At 38.3% G+C, this 27,528-nt stretch overlaps 1 long non-coding RNA gene across 1 annotated transcript; it reads right to left on the bottom strand.

The window, feature by feature from the left end:
* LOC142044906 (uncharacterized) lies at nucleotides 1-27,528 on the bottom strand. The gene is made up of 3 exons (XR_012654454.1): nucleotides 27,397-27,528; nucleotides 20,917-21,031; nucleotides 1-312 (listed from the first exon to the last, which is right to left on the bottom strand). It is a non-coding gene; the product is annotated as an uncharacterized LOC142044906 (long non-coding RNA).

Genomic DNA, 27,528 nt, shown 5'->3' with positions numbered 1-27,528 from the left:
GAAGCAGTACACAGAAGAGTTCTTTCTCTAAAAGTTCCACTTACTAATCTTTTCTGTCTACTGCCAATTACAGCTCCCCTCACAGATCTGCACTGCTTATTGCAGAAGTCACTTGGAAGATGACATCAGACCTTCAGCATCAGAAAGTGGTGGCATTAAGCAATATCTGACCACTAGGTTCAAATATATACAAAAGGTCTCTGTTATACTGCTGCTGTTATACAGTCCTCTGAATTTCTTACTTCCAAACACAATCTTCTGATACAGTTAACATCAATATACAGTGGTTAGTTGTTCAGCTCAATCTGGGGACTGAAAAAGAAAACAAAGACGACAAAACTGTGAATACAGCGTCAATTAAAAAATGCAACTTTTGAGACTCCTTCACATCTTGATTTTTTTGTCAAGTCTTTCAACTGACTGAAAAAGTGACAACCACCAATACTGTCATCAGACTCTACAGCTGAAATACAAACACACCATATTTGAAAAAGGAACCATGGAAAAGTTAAACTGGAAACATTTTTAAAGGACTGATTAAAAAGAACTATTTCAATAGGAAGTTCACAAACAGAACTCAGAAGGAAAAGCAAGTAAAAGAGAACAAACAGGAAAAGATCAGAAAGTCATGTTATATAATGTTTTGATTTAACAGTAGGTTGGCTAAAACTAGCACATACAAATCTGAACTTTCAAGCTTTAAGACCTGAAAAAGTCACACACTTTCCTCAGTACTGTCATGAAATGTCCTTTCGAATTAGTCCCTCCTCACAGAAATAAATTAAAAATATATTTTTATGTGTATATCCAATGCTATTCTGTTGACAGAGGAACCCAGGAAGAGCAAGCAGAAGCCTATCAAATTCCTTTACCAGGCAGAAGAGAGTTCAAACAAGTATGTAGCAAACCCAGTATCCTAAGTACTAGTGAGACTCTGTGCTGGTTACTTGGTTCTCAAGGGTATGACAAACAATTAGGCAAGTCCTATATAGTGAAAACACGATATTTAATGTCTAAACATACAATTCAAATGTTTAGGTCTAGAAACTAGATGTAAACTTCCCATACAAGGGAGCTCAAATCTAGGAGCTCATACTCAGATACTGTTTTCAAAATGCACATAGCGAAGTCCTTGAAAGTCTATTATACAATGTGCTTGTAGACACTTCTCTGTATTGCCACAGTAACTCAGTAGGCTATTGGGGAAGAAAAGGCCTTATTTGGTCATTAAGGTTTCAAACTTGCTCCTATTGCCATAGCCCTAATTCCCACTGACTTCTGCTTAGAACTGGAACAGATTCAAAGCCCCTAAAAATCAGCTGTAATAAGGCTCAGCCATCAGTGAAGCAGCTGTGTTCAACTCCCTCTCTGAAACTGTTGAAGTAATCTAACACCAGATGACCAAGTTACATAATTTCAAAATAAATACTGGGTGCTTTTAAGTTATTTTGTCATTTGAAGTCCTCAATGGCAATGGAAAGGAAAGGAAGCAGGACAGAAGATCATGATACTGTTAAGATTAACATTCCAAAACAGTGAACTTACTCCAAAATCCCAAGACTGCTACAGAAGTTGAGAGCTTTTTAAAATATATTTATGGCTTTGTTGCCTTCTGGTTCCATCTTTCAGGTTTGCACTTTCTGTAATTACAAATGCTTGAAACTTTCCATCTTAAATACAGGATCTAATATCTAAGTCGAGGAGCCAAGGCTTTAGAAATAGCCATCATAGTCTGAGATTTGACATAATGCACGTCATTGCAATTGTCATCACTGCAGCTTCTTCCTGCAGGGAACTTCTGTGCCTCTACTACCATCCAACAGTGGGTTTCTTCCTGAGACTACCCAGTCACTGTAACAGAAATGTGCAGGTAGAATGATGTCTTCCATACATTACATAGCCAACTGAAACCACAAAAAATGCATTCCACAGTATATGACTTAATTTTGACAGAAGAGTCTTATAATGTCTGTTCTGCAAGTGTAACAAACCTGCTGAGGACTTCAAGAGTTCAAGTATGCAATATCCTGCTGAGTAGCAGAGAGCCTCATACCTTTCCACCAACAGCTGGAAGACATCTCTTCCCCTTCTAAGCTCTGTGACACCAAGTCTCTACTTGACCCTAATATATTTTGCAGGAGTACTCACTGATGCTCTTTGAATCTGCTGGAGAACTGTCTAGTGACGTAACTTAAAAAGTATCAAAGTTACCCTACCCTTGGTACTTCATCTAAAGAACTGAAAGCTTGCTCAGGTGTAGACACGAGCAAAGACTGTACATACAACAATCTTACAGATACCATGGGGCCAACTAAAAACATTAATCCACTTTTCTGGGTATTGGACAAACTTTATCAATGGGTTTATCTTCACGACTGAAGGCCACAAAACAGTTCTGGTTTGGACACAATATCATGGTTTGTCATTTGATTTACACTGCATGCAGATGAGACCCGCTTTGCAGTAGCTAACAGCAGCCTAAAGGCTAAGCAGAATTTCCTATGATGTGGAGGAGACAGTGAGTAGATGAAGACAGGACTTTAAAATCCTAGACAAGTTCCATAGCCACTACTCTATAATTGAAATGCCATCCTGTACATGAAAATACTGAATCAGACACCTTCTGATTCAGTGGAAAATAGGCTTTTACAACGTGGTATTTGCCAGAGCATTCTGAAAAACGTGTTCTGTATCTTTGCCTGGAGATGACTTTGCTTTATGTATTACACAGTAAAATTAATATAGTGGAGACAAGGTATTTGCTGCAGGACAATTAACAAGTAAGCTACTGAAGTGAAAAGACACCTTTTCTTGACAGTCAAGACAAGGCTCCATTACAGGGTACTATTTGGCCCAAACACACAAACTAAATTGTTTTAAGAAGGAGCACAGTGTAAATTTGCAACATAAATTTATACTTGTGATATAGTTCTTTGGTTTATTTCACTTTGCTGCTGTCTCCAAAGCACATTTGGAAGCAGTCTGGATCATTGTTGACCGAGTTTTCTTGCACCCACGTGCACCTTACAATGCCATTGTGCTGTGCACCTGAAAGAACCAGTAAGAAATGTTTTTACACAGTGTATTAGATGGCTTGTTCTGGTTTGCTCTTCTCCTTTCACCTTCCCTTATACATTGGAAGTTTGGCTGCAACAGAGCTGGTCAGTCGGCTTAGTCTTGCCAAAAGTTGAGACCAGGATGAAAGCTTCTCAAGCTCAATCCAGCAGATATTGTTGAGGAGAACAATCTCATAACATAGGATGCAGTTTACACTTTGAAGTTATCTGGGAATTTTATCTTTAAAACTATTTGCTGTTGCAAGGACATAGGACACTAATGATGTCCTTGATCTCTCCTACTTGTACAGCAGCATATTGTAGTTCTGGGGTTTCTTCTCTGTTTTCAAAACTACTATGATAGATGGCACTGATGCTGCAGCCATATTGTGCTTAATGGTCATTGCAGGGTGTGCAATTGTAATCTCAGTACCATCTGGATATATCACCAGGCATCATTGTATGGCAGTAATGTACCCTATGTATTTATTGACCAGGCATCACTCAGGTCGTATTCTCAGCTCTTCCCTGGCCAGTGGCTTTAAATTTATGTGACACTCTTCAACTCAGTGCCTCAACTTCTGCATTTCATAGTTAATGCTTACTTCTTGTAAAATGCTGACATCTGCAAACACAGGGTACACTACTGTGGGTGGTCAGACAGACTCAAAGAAAATAAATTCAGCAGGTACATCTTGTGGGGAGAAATAAGTGGGATTTGTTCCTTCCTTTTCTGATGATGTTCTCCTTCGTAGCTACATTTTTTTCTCCTCCCACATCCTGTCCATCCTATTTATCTGGTTTCACATATCCCCACCCTGTACAATAAGGTAAATAGACCCCAAGAGTTTGATTCTCAGAAGTCTACTTTCACTCATCCAACCCCATTGTTTCCAAAAACCTCAGAAGTTAAGAGCTACCAGCAGTTCTCTAAGAAAATAGGAGAAAACACACAAGATGTCTTCAAGAAGTGAAATCCAATGCTTCAGAAACTAACCAGGGCACAGTGTGGCTGTTCAAATCCTGGAAAGAGAGATGATCAGCCAGTAGCATCTTCTCCAAAAATACTCACTGTGTATCTAACAGTATGAAATCTACTTTCGTAATAAACTCAAAAAACTCAGGTTGAAACGCTGAAAACTTTAGGCATGGATGAATTCGACACTTTATTCTGGAACAGTCATTAGACAATAAAGAAGTTAACCAGGAAAAATAACTTTAAGCCAGCACAAGTCTGTGTGCATTCCTGCTCCACTTCCAGTGCCCCCGAGAACACCAGGGGCAAAAAGCTGGGAAAGTTAAAACAGTTCCCCCAAGCAATGTAAGTTCTTTCTTGGCCTGCTGCCATTACAATAAAAGGCAACCTATTACAACCAGCTTTAGTCAGCTAGGGCACAGGCTTTTAGAGCTGAAAGAGTCATCTCAGGCCTCGTTTAAAATCAATGGAGAAAACAGGCATTAAACAAGTGATTCATCTGGTTTATTTTAGACAGTGACATTGGGATGAGATAAATTGTGCTGCAAAATGAAAAAAACAAGCCCTAGAAATGCCTATTTCCCTCCACAGACAATAAATGAAGTCCAGACGAGGAATTGTCTGTATTTGGTAAGATGAATCCCACCCAGTAAGCCTGTGGCATACATTCACTCCTCTCAGAGACCTTTTGTTATAGTCTCCATTGTTTCCAGACTACTGGGCAACCAGGGTCCCTCCACAATGAGCTCTAGACCGACAGTGGAAGCACAGGTATTCAAAGCTATTCTAGGATTTCTAAGCTATCAGATCCTACTGTGTGGACTGACATGGATCTGGAGGGTATGCCTTACCATGTAGAATACTCTGCATGGTAAATGGAAAAGAAATAAATCAGAGAAACCCTCTTTTCTAAAATGGGAACATATACTCCCTCCCATTGCAGAGTCTTGTAACAAAAACTGAAAGACTGAAAACTGCATGAATATATGCTACAATTTTGAAAGAAAAAAAAGATAGTAAGCTGCATTCTTGATCAGAAAATCGAAATACTAGCAACCCAGAATCCACAACACAGCATGAAAAATAATCCAGTTTAGTCAAAGACCTACATCACCTTCCTTGCTCCATTTTAGAGAAGATCTGCTATGAATCTTCATACTCAGAAGCAGCTATAGATGCCAAGGCCAGCACTTTGCACTTCCCATATTGTAAGTTAAGCTTGATAAAGGTCTATTTTCTGAAAATCCAGCTTTATGTTGTTTTGTATTAGATGGAAATTCCCCAAAATTAATTGCTAAAACAATTTCTGCATGAGAGAAAAACAAACACTGTCTGGTTAGTGCATACCATCACAGTACTCTCTTTTATGCTCCCTCAAACAATTGGTACATATGGCAGACAGAACTGGCATATCTCTGACTTCAACAATTAGTACAAACACTTTATTTCTCCACCTGAACAAGCTCACAAGGGACATGATAGTTGCAAAAGTTATGTAGTATACAACTTGTGGCATTCACCACCAGAACCATTTCACCTGTAGAAAACCAGACTTCCCATTAGACATTGTTTTTCTTGGTGTTCACTCATTCTGGGCATCTTGGCTCTACTTATAGAACAAAGTCTTGCCCGTCCTACAACAGACAGGATCACTCCACTTATCAATACAGCTTTGCTATTTTGTAGACAGCTTTGCGTACCGTGTTCAGTCTGGGGCTCCCCATCGCAAGACAGACATTCATGTGCTGGAGTGAGTCCAGCAGAAGGCTACCAAGTTGATTGGGAGCTGAAGCACATGATATAAATAGAGAAGATGGAAGAACTGGGTTTGTCCATTCTTTAGAACAGAAGAATTAGAGCACACCTTATTGCTGTCTACAACTGCCTCATCGGAGGATACAAGAAAGATGGAGCCAGACTTCTCAGAAATGCACAGTAACAGAAGGAGAGGCAATAGACACAAGCTGAACAAGGGAAATTCCAAGCAGATAAAAGAAAGTAGTCAAAAAACTGGTTGCCCAAAGAGGTTGTAGATCTTATGTCCTTGAAGGTGGTCAAGACTCAAGCAGACAGGGCCCTGAGAAACCTGATCCTGTTGAACCTGCCCTGTGCAAGGGATTGGACTAGGAGACCTTCCAGAGGTGTCTTCCAACCTAAATAATTTTATGAGTCTATGATGGGAATGGGAAAAGGCATGGAGAACACTAAATACAGCCTTGAGGAAGCAGTTTCTGTGGCTTTAACACACAGCTCCCTCACTTCTCGAAGGATACTTGCTCAGTATTCAAAAGCAGCCTCCCCTAGTTGCACGCCAAATAACAGCACGTTAATATAGTTGGCTCTACACATAGACACCTCTGACTGCCCACAAATCCCATCACCCTTCACAGCAAGTGATAACACAGCTGTCCTAAGGACAAGGAACCATCTTATCTGCACAGACAACTGAATTAGCCAGGCACACAGCCTATCCACACAGCAGTAAGGGCACTCTTGAATGAGCTTTAAAACTCCAGCACTACCCAGTATTTTTCCTGCTGGAGAATCAGCTGTTTTCATGTGTCCCCAGATTCAGCAATAATGACACCCTAACAAGTGCAGAATGAATAGTTAGCGCATTTGGCTTCAAGATGAGAGTACTGCACAGCATTACAGACACAGTTACCAAGATCCTCTTACATGCTACATATATTTTGCCAATACAGTCTGAAGCCATGAAGAAATATATTGCCAACAGAAGCAGCCAAACGCGAATGCATTCTGCCAAAAGAACTTGCTAGCTACACTATGCCAACAGACTGTTTGCCAGCTAGATCTCCTCACGCAGAAAAGGCCGCAGATTTCCACTGTCTTTCAGACTCTCTGTCAGATTCCAGTATTAAATGGTTGGATTAACATTTTGCAACCAACAAGGTGACACTGGTTATCTTCATAACTGTTTTTAGTCACTAGTCAATACTAGTCAACATGTCAATTTACGCCATCATCCGTACTTAACTATGTAAATACAAGGCTCCAAATATCTGGGAGTGCCTAATGAGATGATGTTAAACTCTGTAAATGTGGACTTACTTGAGAAGTCTGTGAGGTTTCATATGCTGCTACAGACAATACAGGCTTACTACTGCAGCATATACAGCCAGCAGACACCATCCTGAAGTAGCTTTACAGGCTGTGCATTAGTACAAATCAAAAGGACAGATACAATGTGCTACTAAGTCATTGTTTATGTTTCACACTAGGATTTTGCCTTTTGCAGTCCCAACAATAAAACTACCTTGCTGGAAAACTAAGTGGTGATTCAGGGTATTTGAAAGTTCTCTGGAAATATGTTTTTGTTGCTGTTTACTAATCCAATGAATAAGGAACTTTGGGGAAACATACTGATTATGATTTAACTTTTTTTGGAGGGTTTGAAAGTCTATCCAAAGAAAAAGAAAAGAGAATAACCTAAGTAAAATCTGGTGCTGAACCACATAAGACTCAGATGAGGCATCTGATTTGACATTTTCCTCCAACATTTAATTTATCAGAAATGTTCTGCGTCTTCAGCTTCTTTTATCTTCAAAATTAAAGTACTTTCTAATGTTTAGCTTTTAAGAGGGACTTTACTAATGAAAAGGTATGGGAGAGAAGAAGTTACAATTGATGTCAAACCAACAAGTTAGCACATGGAAGCTACACTTACCCTGGAATCCTCCCCTACAGTAACTATAGTACACTGATGAACCTGTAACAGTTTTGGCCAGACCTTCTTTAACATATTCATAGCAAGACTTCTACAGCAAAAAAACCAAGCAAACCTTCCATCAAATGAAACACTAGCAGATCATCTGCACCCCCTCAGGAAAGGATGAGAGAGATCAAGCACAGGACAGATATGTAGGCAGATCACCCAAATGACTACAGGACGGCACTCAAATACCATGATGATATATTTAGACTAAAATGTGGGCTCTGTTGAAATAACAGAAGAGCCAATGCCTGCCTTAAGGTAGCAATGGTGTTTGTATGCAAAGACAAATAAGAAACTACTCAATTATAGATCCCATTTCTTATGCCTATACTAGGATACAAGCAAAAATGCAAAAATTTCCATGATGTCCACCAGAAATATTGTAACAATGTCATAGAAAAGTTGACCTTGCAAGCCACATGAGCAAAATTAATCATTTGTTTTCTGTGGTAAATACTATACAGTATTTACAATTAGCATTAATACAGATTTATGAGAACTACTGGTATCCTGTAAAATTGATACTGGACAGACATATTCAATAGTGAAGGGGTTCCATCCAGCTGAGTTACAGTTAATGATCCCCAGTGCAATGACCTCCACTTAAATGTTCTCTGTTCAGGATCCTAAAGATGGGAAAGTTCTTGCCTTCCGAAATCTGTTCTGATTTAAATCCCATCAAGTTGATCAAGACCATTAGGAGAAAAAAGAGACATGAAGACAACTGCTGACTTAGAGAAACTACAGTCTACCACCTCTAGTGAAGCAAGATGTTTCAGGAATCCATTTTCATAATGCGGCAAAAGAAATTCTGCCCATTTTAGGAGGAAATCTGAAAGAATATATTTCCAGGCTGCACTGGCTGAGGCTAAAAATTAGATGGATTTCCTAGGGTAGCAAGCTTGTCAAAAACTAGGGTGAACCTCATGATTGCCTTGAAGCTGTTCGATAACTGGTGAGGAAACATATCCATCACCAAACTAGATGCCTACAGAGACCACTTACACATATTAAATTTGTGAAGGTAACAACATACTCTGTAGCCCTGAAAGACCAAGTAATTCCTGGAAAATCTATTCTAATTTTTAAAGGGATAATTCAAACTTAATAAGGAAATTTACTAAATACCATTTGCCTTCTGCAGGTCTTAGTTCTTTGAGAGGCATCAGCAAGAGAGAACAAACTAAGTTTTTGTCCAAGTTTCAAGTTGTAACAAACTAGCATTTTGAAGAAAGCTTTCTATTCCTATTGTTCAATATCATTCTTTCAAATGTTGGTACAGATTATCAGGCAAACACTTGCAAAGGCCCTAGGTAATTAACAAATATTTTTATGGAAATATTATACTTAAAATGTAAACTGAATCATGTTTATCATTTAAAGTCTTTCAGAAATTCGCTTTAATTGCCTCTTTTTACAAGTTAGTGAGAGTTTTGCTTTTGACTTTAATGGCTACAGGATTGGCTCACCCTGACAGGAATTAAGACATCTATCTTTTAAGGGATCTGTTAGAGATGCACACATACTCAGTAATACTTGCACCTTCACTGAAATAATTTTCCTTTAAAAAGCAGCTACCACACAGTCATATGGAGCACATAAAAATACCATCAAAGTAAGTACAATGTAAGCCAGCCCTCTGACCCTTCAAATCTTTGAGTTTTGGTGTAGTTCTGGTTGAAAAATGTAGCTATTCAAGTTTTGTGTTTAGATCAATAGAGATGGATATTCTTCCCACCTACTTACTCTTCCCACTTTAACACTGTTGTGAAGAGGTATTTCTGATATCCACCTACACCAGAGACAATCTGGTCTACAGCCCTTTTAAATCTCAGTACTCCAAAAGACATTTTCAGATAATTGTTATAGACAAATCTTTTTGGAATACCTCCTGTTCATGGTTTTACCTACGCCCCACCAACAGGTCAGTTCTGAAAATCACCACTCTAACCAGTATTTCTAGGACACCTTCTCAGATTTTAGGATAAATGCAAAGACTGCACTTCAGTCAGGTCTAGCTATAGGCTAGCTGGGTAACACATGAGTTCAGCTACAAATTCAGATATTTTTGTTTATTGAGCTTATTGCATTAAAACAGGTGGCTCAAACTAAAGAATTAACAGAATGACTTAGTAGAGTAGAATTAAATCAGATTGATTTAAAAAAACAGTATTCCTGTGGTAAATAACACACAAAAAATAAACATTTTATCACTTAAATGTTAGCAATGACTAGTATATTAAATTGAAGGTAACCTATAACTGTTCTTTTGGCTGCAGGAAGTAGTCTTCCCATTATGGCCTTATTAAACTCCAAATAGGACATGTAGTATGGATGGGAGAAGGATATTTTGGCAACTTCTTGGGCTTAATGTTACTTTAAAGCTTCACCTCCTCTGAAATGCTATTTAGAGCACAAACCAAGCAGGTGCAGGTTAAGATGAGATTGAGACAACTAGTGTGGTATTCCTTCAGCGTGTTTTCTGGCCTGGGGGTGGGAGTATAGTGATGGTTTGGGTAAATCTTGGTGGATGTTTCATTGCTGAATAGTACATGCAGAAACTGTAAGTCTTATTAGCATTGTCTTGAGTAGGCAGCTCTTGTTATATGAACTTTGATAATCAAAGCTAAGCTTATCTTTTGGGTAATTATCTCTTATCTTTTCTTTGGTTGTTTTTTTTTCCTTTAATAGAGGCATTTCTGGGATAGTGATGGTGTGCTATCACTTCTCATTTATGCCTCTGGTGACTGAGACAGGCTAAGGGCTAAACTCTGGCTTAATGAATGGTTTATGTGCTATTCTGTGAGTGTAGGCGGGGAAGCTTTCTCAGAGTCTAGAGGCTTCCCCTCTCGTTTTAAGCTTTTCAGAGAACAGGCATGTCATAATACATACCTGCACCCCTGTCAACTAAAAGCCTGTTTAGGCCTCAAGACATCAAGCTCAGGATGACATAATCTGAGCATCTGAACAGCCTGAACTGGATTTGTAAGCACTTTTTTCCTCTTCTTAGAAGGAGTATCTGAGACTGGCTTTTCTTCCAGCATTAAGTACCTCAGCTGGAAGGACCTATTTTTACTAAGTAATAGTCTGTATGTCTGAGAACTACTAAAATTGTTTTCTAGCTTTAAAAAGAGTATCTATGTAAACGTCACTAAAACCCCATGTGTTAAAAAAACCACTTATAAAGTAATTTGAGAAGCTGTTCTTAAAATATAATGCAGTAAGCTTGAAACACTGTTCAAATTATACAGAAAGCCTGTTTTAAAATGGCATACTGCATACAGCTGTGCTCCTTTAATTTTGCTTTGGAAAGATGAACAGTGTTGTTAACACCTGTTCACGCCTTGTAGTATGGCATTTGAAATTGGCAGCACTAGGTTCTCTAAAAAGCCAAGCTCTATTTTGCTTTTTAATTAAAATGCTTTGGTAAAACTTAAAAAGTTTGGATCATCCACTAACTTTGATCCACATAATTTCTGACAGAAAAGGATAAAATATGCTTATTGTAGAATAATTACATTCTCTTTAAGTAAGATACTGCTTTATTTAGTGTTCTGTTAGAATACCATCATTATTGCTTCTTCATACAGGCATAAATGTACACTTACACACTTAAACCTGGAAATCTGACTTCAGTGTCATCAGTAGATCACAGTTAGTACAGGAGTACAGGACACTCATACCCTAAGGCAGTTTTTGAACTGCCTGCAGAATCAAATATAGCTCTGCATTATTGGTCCATTCCCTTTGACCTCACTACAATCATTCCCTCTTATAATGTGATTTCTCTTCCTATAATTTAAATATCCAGGAATCATGCTTCCAAAAGTCAGCTTTATCCACTGGACAGATAGAGCATTCTTTTATGGTGCAAATAGCAGCATTGACAGCATAAAAAAAATAGCTGGAAAAAGGGCATTGATTTTTTATTTTTCACCACACTCAACTGCTGGAAACAGCCTAATGCCAATTACAGTGATCAACTTTTTGTATATACTAAAAGTAATTTGTTGTAACTGTAATATATAAACTTACTAATGAATTCTATTCTATACATTTCTATATCAACAACTTTGAAGGCAACAGCTGTTGGTGTACAAGCTGTTGTGCAAAGTACACTAGATAATTTGTGGAATCAGTCTGTTCAGTTCTTGCTCTGAAAGACATAAGGATCTTTACTTTTATCTTTACCAGGGTTTTATTTCTGGTTGCCACATCTCTTCTACCCTCACTAGTTTCCTTATGTTATTCCACTTTGTCTAAGTGCTATTAACAGTCATTTCTTGGCAACCCATTGAAACTCTTTGCTATCTTAACTTTAATAAGGGCCTTTGACACGGTCTCTGTTTAACATCCTCATAGCCAAGCTGACAATGTAGGCATTAGATCAGTGGACAGTGAGGTGGATTGAAAACAAGAATGGTGAGGCCAAGAGGGTTGTGAACAGTGGCACAAAGTCCAGCTGGAGGCAAGTCACTGGTGGTGTACCCCAGGGGTCAATACTGGGGTCAGTACTGTCAAACACTCTCATTAGTGACTTCCATGAAGGGACGGAGTACACCCTCAGCAAGTTCACAGATAATACAAAACTGGATGGAGTGGCTAATACACCAGATGGGTGCACTGCTTTCCAGAGGGGCCTCAACAGGAAGGAGAAATGGGTAGAGAAAAACCTCATGAAGTTCAACAAAGGGAAATGCAAAGTCCTGCACCTGGGCATGAATAATCCCAGGCTCCAGTACAGGCTGAGGGCCAAGCAGCTGGAAAGCAGCTCTGTAGAAAAAGACCTTGGGGTCTTTCCAACCAACATGTTGACCATGAGCCAGCAACATGCCCTTGCAGCAAGGAAGGCCAAGAGCCTCCTGGACTGCATTAGGAACAGCACTGCCAACAGGTCAAGGCAGGCGATCCTTCCCCTCTACTCAGCCCTGGTGATACACAGCTGGACTGCTGGGTCCAGTGTTGGGCTCCCCAGTGCAAGACAGAGACTTACTGGAGTGAGTCCAGCAAAGAGCAGCTTAGATGACTAAGGGGCTGGAGCATCTGACGTGAGAGGCTGAGAGAGCTTCAAGTGTTCAGCCCGGACAAGAAAAGGCTCAGGGAGATCCTATCCACGTGTATAAATACCAGATAGGAGGGAACAAAGAAGAGGGAGCCAGACTCTTCTCAGTAGTGCCCAGTGACAGGGTAAGAAGCAAGGGGCACAAATTGAAACACATGGAATTCCATCTGAACACAAAACTATTATTTTACTCTGTGACGGTGATCAAACCATGGACCAGGTTGTCAAGACTGGTTGTGGAGCCTCCATCCTCGGACAGATTCAAAACACAGCTGGACACGACCCCAAGCAACCTGCTCTAGCTGACCTTCCTTGAGCAGGGGTTGGACTAGACAATCCCCAGAGGTTCCTTCCAACCTCAACCATTCTATGAATTCTAAAACAGAGATGCTGCTAACATTTTTGTTACCATTTCTCCTTTTAAAAGCTACATGGGAACAGGAGGGAAAAGAATCACCTCAATCTCCAGGTTGTCGTCTTCTCAATGTTAAAGTGTTGCTTTCTTAAACTAATCAGTCACAACTGAAGTTAGGGCTCCCATTCTCACACCTCCTACTTGAAGGTTAGGTGGTTTTAAAAACCTAACTCTAATTTATTTTAGCCTAGTTCACACCCACATGTTCTTATCCCTACATTGTTTTTCAGCCTAAGTATATTTTCCTCTCCCATATATTTATAGAAATGTGGGCTTATTTAGCACATGAAAACAAAGCTTTTATGGGCTCTTATAGTATGCTGTCCATTCCTGTGATCACCCTCATAGCCTTTCCCTGCACCTGTTCCAGTTTTAATCCATCCCTCATGAACACAGAAGAGCAGAATGGTACACATTATTCCTCAAAAAAATTATATTAATGCCTTCCTTTCTGTTCTCTCTATTGTAAACATTTTCCTCACTCTTTTTAGGTAACATCATTTGATGACTCCTGCCAGACTAAATGGGAGAAATTAATACAGTAGAAGACTCGGGTACTTACAGTCCATACTACTGTAGGTAACAGATGTGAGGCACCCTTCTGCATCCTCATCACAATCACAGGGCTATGTCATGCTGGCTGCAGCCATTTCATTAAGATCTCGCTTCCAGCCAAAAATCAATTGACGTCTTTTTATTATGCTTGTATTTCCACCCATGCACATTCTCTGATGCTGCAAACTGCTTTTCTCAGGAAATCTTCAGCAGCCTCTGTAAGATGTCCTAAGAAGCAGAAAGATCTTAGCCATGAGAGGATCTGATTCAAGTTAGTCCAGCACATAAACTACTCAGCAGAGAGTAGGTGAGTTTGGTTTTCTTTAAACAAACAGTAAATCTGCATTTTAAATCATGCCTATGAGAAAAATTTTCAAACTTTTTCTCTGCTTGTACCCAGTTTTCTGTAAATACAAAAAAAAAGGTCTGCATTAAAATTTTCAAAAGTAGCAGAAGTGACTTAGACTCATCAATCACTTATGAAAATGGGACTTTGGGGCTTTGAAACTTCTATTCTAAGTAAGTTTCTAAATTAGAGAAGATACTGAAACAGAGCTTCAGCAGTAGAGCAGGCCATTTGATTAGCCAAAAATAGCCATTAGCAAAGCAAATATAACTCTAAAGAGACGTAATCTACTTAGAAGAACGTTGGAAGGTAGAAGGTGATGGAAGGAAAGGAAAAGCTAATGCAGAGATCACTTATAACTTATGATGTAAATAAATGAAATATGATCCCATGGCATCTTGAAGCTTGGGATATATTTGTTCATGAGATACAAGCTCATCATCTTCTATATAGAGTTAGGACAACCTTGTAATATTACATTTTTCTGCCCACCTTCCCTAAAATTTTGAAGGAGAGTGAGGTAAGAGAGTTATAAAACAAAATGGGAGAAATTACTCTCTTATACTGAGCAATCCACTGGCAGTTTTGTGCTTTTTACTCCTATTTGCAGTTACATTGTTTTCAATAAGACTTTGTTTCTGTCCTGACATTTATTGTGCCATTACAGCCATTAATATGTGAAAGCCTATTTTCAAACCCCTATCACTATCATTCCTCCTGCCTTCCATTTATTGGAGTGAATATACAATGTGAAGAGTGGTGGGAGGTGATATTTTTTGTTTGAAAGTAATAAAGTCTACAGAACTAAAATAAGCTGAAAAAGTAATTCCCATTTTCTGTCTTTTGTAACCACAATTCCACCCTCAAATATTTTGCTACTTAGAGTGATTATGTATGTTCATAGGAAGGAAGCAAATTGCAATCCAATATTAGGTAGACTTACTGTAGCTAAAATTACAGAGTAATTCACTGCGTTCACAGAGTTCACTGTGAACTTACCCTTAATTCCTTAGCAAATCTTATCCTCAGTATCTTGAGATATATATATACTGCTACACATTCTGCTAGTTCTCAGCAAAATGGATTTGACTCCTTTCTCGTGTATGATTTTTCATTAGTACTCCATACGAATACAGTCACTCAAAGAAAGGGACGCTTACCCTTTGCTTGAGATTATATTTTTAGAGTGTCAGTTATAAAGATATACTAAAGCAGTAGCTCCCTTTTGCTTGATAATAAACATAGCCCAACAGCTGAAAAGATATATTTACAATCTTCCACCAGAATCCTCCCAACCCCTTACTGCTAAGAAAAACAAGTGGGCCACTGCAGCATGTCCCCGAACTATTTTGGTATTGGGGGAAGTGCAAGTTCCAAAGCAGTGTGGAAGAATGCCCTGCCAGCTGCTCCCCTCTCATACAAATGTAGGCTTAAGTGTCTTCCCTGATCAACTAGTAGATGAAAGAACTTTCAGATAAGTTGCTTCTACATCATTAGTGCCACATCCACAGAGATTTTTAGGTGTCTGAAGGCTCAAAGGTTCAAATGAATTGCTGGAGGCTAATCAAGTATCACACCTCAGCTGACCTACAGTAACTGGCTGTACACGTCAACAAAAAAAATGCAATGTTAACTCACAGCAGCTCAGCTCCATTCACTATGGAGTACACTCACTCAAATTACTTGTGCCTGCCATGTACTAAGAGCAGAGCATACAGACCTACTAAGGCACAGTAACTTGTTACCTCGTACCAACTGGCTCTGCTCTGAGTAACATTCGTATTTATAAATATAAATCTGCTTTCAAAGCTCTGGCACCTGAAAAGTCATTGGTGCATTAACTCTCATCAGTGCAGTCAGCTGAGTGCCGGACGCTCTACTACTCTGCGTGCCAAGATCTTGCTTTAGCCGAGCATTTCAAGAGCCCATCTCACGCCTACTGATCACAAGCTATCATGCCTGTGCTTTGTCTGCTGATCAACCCAATAGACAGGCTTGTAGTACAAGAGCCACACCAAGACCAGATTAAAACACTGGGTATAACACACATGTTCACTTAGAAGCACTACCAAAGCAGAAAGTGGCATCCCCCACCTTTTACGTGGCTGTCTAGAGGCTGGCATACTCAGGGAGGAAGTAAGAGACTACTCAGCTGAGGGGATTCAAACCCAGATTCTTACATTGTTCTTGGAAGCAGGAGGGCATTGGCCTTTTTAAAAGGGATTTATGGTGGAGTTTATGCTTCTAAAGAAAAGTCTAAAAATGTGAACGTCCAGTGAGTCAAAACCTTGGGAAGCAAACAGAAGTCAGGTGCATCTTTTTTCTAAATCTCATGAGCTCCTGGAACCTGATTCATGCGTGTGGCATTAATGACAATAGTAAGTGCAGTAATGACAATAATAATAGCTGACTCAAAGCATGTCGAAACTAGTTTAGTCTGGAGATGAAAAAGACAAAGAAAATAGTTGGATGGTCTACATGAACTGCATATAACACAGCTTCTTGGTCAAGATGAGACCAAAAGCTAGACAGACATGATCTGGTTGCTCATGCTGCAGTGTTAGTGCTTCCCTGTAAAGAAAGCAGTTGTAAGATCAAGCAAGTAGTCATAAGATGCAACATCACCTCTTTCATCTTGACTGTCTTGTTTCTTCAAATTAATCCTTTTCATTACTATTAGTATCTCCTCTTTCTTCAGAATGAGTTTCAAGCTACTTGTAAGTTGCACTCAAATGTAGGACTGAAGCTGACTTATGCCAAGACTCATTAGCTATAAGCAAAGTAGCACTGCAGAGGCTTCAGTTACCAGGACACTGCCCAGATTTGTACAGCTGAAGCCAAATTCAGTGCTCTTGTAACTTCAGTGCTGTTGCCTAGACTAGCTAGATCAATATTTGCAAAGCAGTATCTGTGTGTTGCTGTCACACCTTTAACTGTAATGTAGACACAGTCATAGGTAGTTGTCATTAGTGGTCTGAACTCACATAGACACCAAAATTGGTAAATTGCCTTCTCAACTATTTGAGACACTAAATTTTTACAAGTAGGCTAGGTTTTATTAGAAACTATGGATCACAGTTGGAAGGACATTGCAAAGGAGTAAACAACATGAAAAAGCAGAGAAGCATCCCAGGAATTATATCTATCTCGGTGTAAACTGTGCTGAACTTCCAAGACACCCTGAAGACTGCCATTTCAACATAAAGACATGCTAGACATTCACTATACCACATTTCGATTGCCTAACCTAATGCTCTTATGAACTCAAATTATACTGAAATTTGAGGGGAAGCAGTTAAGCCATGAGAAACTTCTATTAGGCTGCTAAAACTTAAAAACAGCTTAGAATTTCTAGGATTTTCATCGTCTACTCAGTTTCAGCTCTGATGGGTTTTATAAGCAATAATCAAGAGGCCACGCTGCAGATGGAGAGTGAAGAAACTAGAAAATAACACAGCCACCTTCCTGTCACCTAACCTTGAGCACACATCCCATGCAGAATGGCACTGTTGGAAGAGTTACTGCCTCCATATCACCTTTCATATCTCCACATTCATTATAATACAAATTTGTTTTCAACATATCCAGGCTGTTCTCAGTGGTTTTGGGTTTTTATCTGCCAATAAGGAAATTCTATCTTCAGTTTCTGCCTCAAGATGGAAGGCAAAGGCTGGGAGCTTCTGCTACAACTTCCCTCTGCAGAACCTCTTGTGTGGGCAGCATTGCAAGAAACTCTTCAAGGCAGACTGTAGCTCAGAAGATGTTGATGGCTATGTTTGTGCAATGTAGTGACAGCAGATATAAACACTAAGCATATTTTACATTTAATTTCAGAGCACGTGAACTGTGGGCATCCAGAAGATGGGACACAAATATCAGAGAAGACGACCCAGAGTCAGTGCCTGTCACCTCACCTTTGCAACAACTGTAGCCACAAAACATGCTACCACACAAATTCAGGATTGAAACCTTTTAATTTTCCTTTTATTTTTTTTTTTTTATGTGGGAGAGGGGGACATTTAGATTTAATTGCACACAAACATAAAACAAACAAAACAAACCAAGAAACAAGCAGCTTTCCAAAGTATGGAATCTTTCCCTTTCTTAAATACAAATACAAAATGCATGCTACTGGTTGCAGAAAGAACTATCTTTTTAAGTTAAAAAGTGAGAAACAACATACATCATGCACTGACACATCTGTGGCTGATGCAGGAATCAAAATAAGGAAAGACAACACAGAGGAACTAAGGAGTCTTTGCTGTGGGCTACTGTCAATGGAAAGCTCAACTCGACTGTCACAAAGAACAAGCTGTCGGCAAACTCATCACTGATGGTGGTCCAAGGGCTGACTAGCACTGTTAAAACAATGGGTAGGACCAACATGAGAATGGAAGTGGAACCCAAAACGTGCTGGTTGACCCCATCCCATCCATGGTTCCTCCCAGTAACATTGTATGCAGCCTAGCCAGAAGTCAGACCCACATTTGCAAGTGCCCTTAAGCACCCCATTCCTACTGATTTCAATGGGTATCAGGTTCCTAAATGCATTTGTCTGTCTCAGCTTTACTGCCTTTGCCTTCCAACAGCAGTGAGAAGCTTTTGTAGTCCACTGTTTCTGCTCAATACCTTTTCAGGAGAAAGGGGGAAAAAATAGATGCCTGTCTTAGGCATGATTCATATTCATTTTGCAAGGAGATAACCACATAGCCAGCACAAAAAGATATATTAAGAGATATATCATTATGTATGGCTTTTAATAGTAAGTGGCAGCACTGGCTGGTTACCAGTATATTATCATAACTCTTTCAGAAACTCTGAAAGCATAGTCCAATATTAAGGAAATCCCTATTCTCCTTCTCTTTCTTTCAGACATCTTTGAGAACTAGCTTTAAGGATCTGCATTTGTGTTATGTTTAACAGCTGTTTTATACACAAAATGTATTTGGGTATAGTTACCCTGGCTATCAAGCAGTTTGATTGCATCAGTTTATAATAACAAAATGGAATGTATTTAAGGTGACTCTCCTTAGAGTTATGTTCTGTTAGCATTCAACCCCCCTTATGAAGGGAGATGATTGAAGAAAAAAGAAAAATAGCATATGGCAGCTATTACCAAAGTAAACACGTACCACATCTTGTTCTGAAACCCTGCATGCTACTCAAGTTACTTTAAGACTAAAAAGAGTTTTAAAAAAAATATCAAACCCCATTTATTGCCTCCTGGGATTTTTTTTTTATTTATTTTTTTCTTGCCTGGCAACAGGACATCCTTGCTGGCATTACAAAGATCTGATATTCATTAAAAAAAAAAAAAAAAAAAAAGAAAGAAAAAAAGCAACTGTGCTAGAAATCATGAATGTCAAAGAAAATTGAGAATGCTAGCACATGCTGACTCTTGCTCTCCAGCATATTAGCAGAAATACATTTCAAAAACACATTTTATCCTGAGAAACCCTGATTCAGAGTAGAAATTCTTGTTATGAAAAGAGAGAGAAATGTGAAAAATGATAACCAGTACTTATATTACTTTTAATGCTTAAAGTCTTAAATGGTTTATGGACATACCACCATGGACACCACTTATTCTTGCATGCCACAGTGTCATCACAGATCTTCAGCAGTGACAGCTGACTGACAATTTATCTCCTTTTGTATAAATGAGACATAGCTACCAGTCGGACTACCTTGCTCCCAAGGGCAAAGAATCAGAAAAAAAAATAATAATCTTTCTTTCTAGGACAAGGACTTGAAAAAGTAGGACTTAAAATGTCATCTGGTCCATTCCTCTACTCCAAGGCAGAACTGTTAGGGCTTAAACTCTATTTTGGCATTTCTGAGTCTGTATCTAGAATAGCCTATATCTGATGACTAGAAGATACAAGTGAAACCAAACCTCCCCCATCCCAGAAGAGGTTTCCACCCTGCAAACTAATTCTGGAAAAAAATATGAAAAGTGATACTCTAGGAGTTGCACTTAAATTACACGGTTTGATCTGTGTGAGGTTATTGTAAGCTGTACTGTTGTGCCTTGAAAGTAATGCTTTTAGTATGAAAATTCCTGAACGCAGGAATGCCTAGGTCTGCAGGCCTTGCCATTGGCTTACAACAATTTGGTATACTACAAGCCCATCAGGACAGTTAACAACAATTGTCTGATAAAACAATACAGAAAAATACCTGCTTTATTTCTGCATCTATTAGAAATGTTTTACCAAAGTACAGATATCATTAGACACATAAATTGACAGGTCCAGCTTGCAGGTAAGCAAATATTTCTTTCTCACGAACAAATAATGGGAATTAGTTGTTTAATCTACCAGGTGATGAAAATATCATCCTCCTGAAGACATTGTGATTTTAAGCCTGTTTATGTATTGTGTGTGGAATGAACTTGTTTCCCTTCTGAAGAGATTTATAATTTCTTACTGCAACTCTACAGATTACTTCTATGTAACAAAAACCCCAGAGCATAAAAAAATTAAAGTTAAGCACATTTTCAGAGGCATTCTCCTATTTAGTCATCACGAGGAACAAAATGTTGTCTCTTTGTTAAGGAGGAAATATCACAAATACCATATGCAACAAGGTTCCCAAAATGGTAGCTGGCAGCAGCAGAAAACATGCTTTCACTGATGCAAAGACCAAAATTTTAATTCTGATGGGCAAATGAAACACCATTTTTACTAGCTGCAGCTAGTATGCACCATAAAAGCATCATTGTTATCTTTTTTGTTGCCATTCATTCCTGCGTTTCCCTTTCAACATACCTGCCTTTCCTTTCTGTTCCGTTGTTCCACTCCTTCTTGATGCTTGCTTGCTCTTGTTACTTTAGTTTTCAGAAATTCTTTCTATAGTTCCACTTCACCTTACTTTTAGATCAGCCTAAAAAAAAAAAAAGTTAACTTGCAACTATGAGTCTACATGATCTACTTAAGTCATTTTGTAGCTCATTTCTGCACAAGATTACCATTAAAGTTATAGAAATAATGCTACTAGATAAGCCAGCAATTCTGTTGTTTCCATGAGCACTTGTAAAAAAATCCTTCAAAGGAGGTTCTAAGAAGCCCTGAAGTCACACGTTCTAGAACTGTCTGCCCATATGGGAATTTTCTTTTTAATTACAGAGAATATTTTTCCTTTTTTACATTGGATTCTCAGACTTTATTTCAGTTTTTCCAGGTTTCTTCATCTACATCCACATAGCAAGACATACTATCAAAGACAGATGGGAGAAAGCTGAGAATGGAAAACTTAATTTTACTTGAACTTACATTAAGATACCCACATTTACTTTACTATGTAAAAGCTCTTCCAAAATACAGACATAGAAACAATTTGGGTAATATAAAACAGTACAAAAACATGTGAAAACCAACATGGGCCTAATCCTCCAAATTTTCAATGACAACAATGAAAAATACAGGAATAGGACTGATTTATTTTGTAGTAGGAGGGGGGAGGTGTTACCAAATATTGAACACTTCTAGGTGCAGCAAGACACAAATTATTCTTACACAATGTTTCTATCTACATCCATTTAATTTTATACTTAGAAGTCTTCTATTACCTTAAAAAGGCATACAGAAAATACTACTGCACATATTAGCACAATACTATCAAATATTTTATCCAGCACCAGTAAAGGAAAAGTACAGCATGGTCATCAAATTATAAAGGTCATCAATACATAAAGGCAGAAAATAGATCCTACTTCCAATCTCTGGACTGCACACACAATCAATAATTAGCCTGGCTAAAATTTTTGGTAGGAAGTATTAAGGCAACAGACATATACTAAGCTATACACTTCATCAAAATGAGCCACAGAAGAAAGAAAATAACTATCTGACCACTTCTGTCTTTTTCCACCTAGAATTCAACCTCCACTTTTCCCTCCCAAGCTCTGCAACATCTTTACGCCATCCACTAAAAACACATCTTGAAAGACCTTCTAAAGGGGAATGGACAGCATTAACACTGAACACCCACCCTGGGGATGAGCTGTAGTTATTAGCATAGGACTGATGACACCGATGACGCATTTCACAGATGACATGGTACCATTCTGTATGCTTTTCTGAGACATAGTATCATATTTCAAGAGAGTTGCTGACTATGTTTGAAGACTTAGAACCCGTGTAAAGGAAAAAAAACTTGTACATCTCTTCCAAGCTGTGCATCATTATAGGAAGTGTTCAAAGATGCACATATTTGATGTATACCATAAGGATGAATACTCATTCAGGCTATTCAGAGAAGCTGACTGGAGCCGGAGGAAGAGCAATGAAGCATTAAAATAAATGAAATTTAAATAAAATGCAAATGAAACATTAAAAATATAAATCAATTAGCAGCTTCCGGGGGGGGGGAAGGGGTGTTGTTACTGTTGTCTGTTGGAGTACAATCAACTATGATACAAGCTGAAGTAATCTTTGAACAGACCAGCCCTTCTACCTGGTGAAACAGGGATAATTATCCTTCTATTAGCAATGGTTATGCCTCATATAACTTCCTTACTGCCAGGATAACCTGATCACTATAAAAAGAAGCAGGCATGAAGGGAAGAAAGGAAAAGCAGAAAGGAAATTGAAAAACACAGAATTTTTTAAAAGCAAGGTGACTCAATGTATATGCTATATGTTTTCTTCCAGTCCCAAACTTTTTATATATTTATGTCCCGCATGAAGTAGTATTTTTTCTTCCTTTTAAGAAATAATGTTCAGAACTGCAACAGGAATCAAGCGACAACCAATGCCCAGCTCCCCAGGAGTCCTTCCTTGCTTGCAGAGCTTGCTACAGGTCTGCTCTGTTCTCCACTACTTTTTTCTGTCCAGCTGTTGTGCCTTATTTTAGCTTTTGGGGGGTTAACGGCCTACCTCAGCAGCCATTGCCTTCATCAAACTCTTTGGTTTTGGCCCTTGGATGAGTCTTTTCTTTACCAGCTGCAGTTTTCCCCTCATTCTTAGCACCTCAGTTAGGACCTGCCCTTTGTTAGCACTCTGTAGGGTAATCCAGCTACCTACTACTTCTTCTCAAATTAAGTTTTTAACTTATTTTTGTGCTCTTACACAGTGATAATTCATTCACACAAATGCTAGTTACTCCTATGCTGTAACATTCAACTGTGTCTCCCTCTGCCCTTAATATGTATTGCCCCTTTCTGCATTCTCAGGAAGACTCATTCCCTGGCTCAACCCTATATACCGACACACCCAGGTGGACTCCACACATTGCGTTACATGTGCTGTTTCTGAGCACATTCTTTTCCCCACAATCACTCAATCAGACCCTCTTCTTCCTCTAGTACTGTTCGACTTCTAAAAGCACAAATATATTACTCTCGAGGCTGGAGTTTCAAAGTTTTGTTAGACGTGAAAGTTACCAAGCAAAAACGTGCAAGTTCAATGTGTTAAGAAGCTATCTTGTGGCTGCAGAAAGAAAAGATGAAGTGGAATGTGCATTAGTGAGCAATCTATGAAGTAGAATCATCAAATGGTTCACCTGAAAAGACAAACATGAAAGAATATCCTGTTTGAGTCTGTATTATATCCACATTTAACAGGTGCTCCACAGTGTTCTCACAATGAAATAACATTATCTAAGTAGCTGGATTCTCATCCAGCTTGTATCTCCCAGTGAAATGAGTTTAGGAGTTTATTTCCTAGTTCACTAACTAGTTCGTGTAAAAGAGAACTTAAAGATATGTCAGCCTGGTGGGTTTTTTTTTTGGTTAGCATCCATTACAAATTTAGTTTGCAGCACACTGGCTGTACAGTAGGGGAATATGGCTGACGCAAATTTTGCTCCCAGCTTAGTGAGTTGTCTTGATATACATCAAAGTCTTACTTCTATTGTCAGTTTATGCTGACCTTCAGCTGTTGGTCGTATCTTCCCACTCACTTTTCTCCTAAATATTTATTTCATAAAGCATTACTCAAAAAGAAAATACCTGAAAGGACAGTTTCTTTATGTCATTTTACATTTGAAATTGCCTTTAGTATTTTAAGTCTATTCACACAGAAATACAACGAGGTAACATACTGTACATCAAGTTAAAGTTCATAAAGTGGCAAATGCTCAATAGCTATAGACATGAAAGATCTCTTCAAATATCTGCCAAGAGAGCAATATTATGGTTTCATCTATAGAAGTATACAGTTCCTAACATAAGCAGGAATTTTGCAGTACCTTTAGAAATGAGTCTACTGAAGCAGTTTCTCTGCATGAATCAAAATCAATGTAACAGGGAAGTTGGTAAAATACTAACACATGCACATTATATTTAAAAACTGTTTAGGATGGGTAGTGTCAGCATGAATTTTAAATTTGTATAGTAAAGTACTTGTACTACATGTTCATTCTTTGTATTTTAGACTTTATTATACGAGGCCTGTACATTGAGTTCAACTGAGGACAAATTAAGTGGCAGACATTACTTCATAGTTAAATGGGACTGCTCCACTGTTGTTGAACCAGAAAAGCATACAACTGGAGTCCACATCATATGATTAGTATGCCATTTTGCAGTGTTCCAGAATAAAATGGCCCTATGATCTCTAATACTGGGGCAATGCTTACAGATGAAACTCACAGCACTCTTACCAAGCATAATCCCAATTGTACAATTGGCTCTACTCAGGTCACTTTCACATACATGAAGTCCCAAAAGACTTTAGCAGACCTTTGTGAAAGTCCATCTGGCAGCAGCATAGATATGAATATGACACAAAACTGATACAAAGGGGATAATGCTTCCCAAGGGAAAGAAAGAGGGAAAAAAAAAAAAGGTGAAAGGAAACATCATTGGGGTAATCGGAGAAAATCAGAAAAGGAAGGAGGGGTAAAGGCTAAAAAGCACATGCTCAGCATTTATATTACGGAATTTTAATCCGCGTGTTTGGTTTTCATTGATTTTACTGGACTGTTTGGTGCCACTTACAATGCATATCTAGAAATTACCTGCACTTATGTCAACAATTTTGGTCCTACTATAAGGGGAAAACTAGCCAATTACAAAGTATCCAATTACAAAATCTGGTTCCAGCCACATCCCAAGGCAAGTATCTTGACTCTAACAGATTATTTCAAAAGACATGTCACCACTTTGAATAGCGACAATTTTGCAGTTGCAAATACAACTGATCTTTTAGCATTTCCATAATCAGAATATGAATTGTGAAGCCTATGCCTTCTAACTATCTAAACTTGATTCATCCTCAGTCAAATTCTAAACCCTGTTCCAAACTGCATTCAAACCATGACATCTTCATTTCTTTTAAAACTCAAAATGATAAGACCTGTAGAAAGGCACTGCCCTTGGTGGGTCATTCTTAAAAGTTCCCTGCTAATACTAGCGATCCACGGGATATGTTTAATCCATGGGTTCTTTAGTTTCTCCCTAGTATGAGTCTTCATTATTCAGGCAGAAGGGAGGTGTGACAAACAATGAACCACATAAATCAGGTCCATAATCGCCATTAGAAAAAAAAGGTTGCCTGTGATACGTTTCATGTTTCCAGTAATGCATTGTTATTGTCAGAATTTTCTTCCTTATATACTTATAAAGATGCTTTATCTAAACTCTAAAAATAGTAACAGTAAGGCTCAGCAAATAATACGAAACTCAAAAGAAGCCTCATTCTTTTACAATTTTGGTCTTTTATACCCTGTGAGAAATGTTAAAACTAGCCACAAAAATAAAATAATAAGGTGTTCCCTAAACTCTTGTCCCAGGGTTGTACTTTAGTATATAATTTATATAAACATAGCTTAAGGATCAAGATACACTGTCTTGTAAGAAATTTTACAGGCTTTTTTCACCGACCCTTTGCCTACAGTGAAAACATTAAGCACTCATTCAGAAGAATCAATTTTAATTTAATCCAAAGTGTTACTCATTTATTACTCATTTATCCCAGTAAAAGCAATATTAAAATCTATATTAAATGGAAAAAGAAGCTTTTAAAACCAAATTTTAGTACTGATGATATGCATAACACTCTTGAAACTTTTTAAGTTCTCTGCACTCCCATTTGATCTGCTGAGAATGAGAGGGACTCAGCACCATCCCTGAAAACTCACAGGCATGCTCACACAAATAAGGAAGCCTTGAGATAAAGCTGAAAACAATATTTTAGGAAATCTTATGATAAATATAGAGCTATACAATGTCATAATGTAAGTCAACTAAGATTACATGAACAGTTGTATCTAGTTTGATCAGTGAGGTAAAGTTATAAAGCTTGCACAAGCATGGTGGAGGTTTGGAATTTGTTGCATTAATTATTTAATTTAATAAGATAACAAATGAAGCAATATAGCAAAAGAAGAAAAAAAAAGTCATCTTCAGATGACTGAAGAGACAACTACAATACAATGACATAGCCACAAGCTGAAGAGACATACACACTTAGTCTATCAATACTAGCAACAGAACAGACAGATGAGAAAAATCCTAAAATAATAACAAGATTTTCCTCTTCCTCCCAAGAAAGGCTTAATCACCGCAGGAGAAAACATAAAGAGCTGGATTTGTTCCCAAATTCAGGAAATAGCAAACCTTAATAAAACAATGGACAAACTAACTCTTACTGTGGTTCAACTTCACAAGCAGTAACAATGCAAAAGGTATTAATTTACAGCATACTTAGACTAAATACCACTCCCATCAATATTTTAACAGTTGTCATCAAGAGACTAGTAAAACCAGAGCCTCATTACACTGAAAGATGTGAAGCTGTTAACACACATCTCAATAAGAAGTTGTATTTCAGAATCAAACACCCCCAGGCTTTGATTTGAAATTGCCCACATTTATGTCTCTCAGGACATAGTTCAGTAACCATGTACTCAGCTTCTATTGGGAATGAACAGTAGTTATGATAATGTAGTAAGTAACACCAGATTTACTAATTTCAGGAAGAACTCCAGGAGGAAAACTTGGTTTTATTCTGTACAAGTACATTTTTTCATTTATCTTCCTAAAATTTGGGAGAGATGCTTTAAATTACTATTAAGAAAAACTATAGCACTAGTGAATGCATTCTCAAGACTACCCACATACATATATTGGACTCCTCTCGTACTAGTTGTGTGAGGGGGGAAAAAACCCAAATCTTTACAAAAAGATAAATGGACAAGTTTCAACAGATACTTATCAAAATATGCAATTTAAATAATTTAAATTTAAGTAAATTTAAGTATTTAAATAACAAATATGGATTGTGCCATAAAGAAAAAACACTCACTCAGAGTACTGGTCAGAGAAACAACTAGAAGTTCCCTTCTTGGCTGTTCCTAATTTGGAGCTTACTGGGTCTCAATGCTCCAACCATCTGTCCATTCTGATGATCTTTCTCAAGTACAAATTCTATTTCACA

Source organism: Buteo buteo, chromosome 26, assembly GCF_964188355.1.
Source record: "Buteo buteo chromosome 26, bButBut1.hap1.1, whole genome shotgun sequence".
NCBI lineage: Eukaryota > Metazoa > Chordata > Aves > Accipitriformes > Accipitridae > Buteo > Buteo buteo.
The sequence above is the reverse complement of the archived record's forward strand: the minus strand, read 5'-3'. Positions and strand labels throughout refer to the sequence as shown.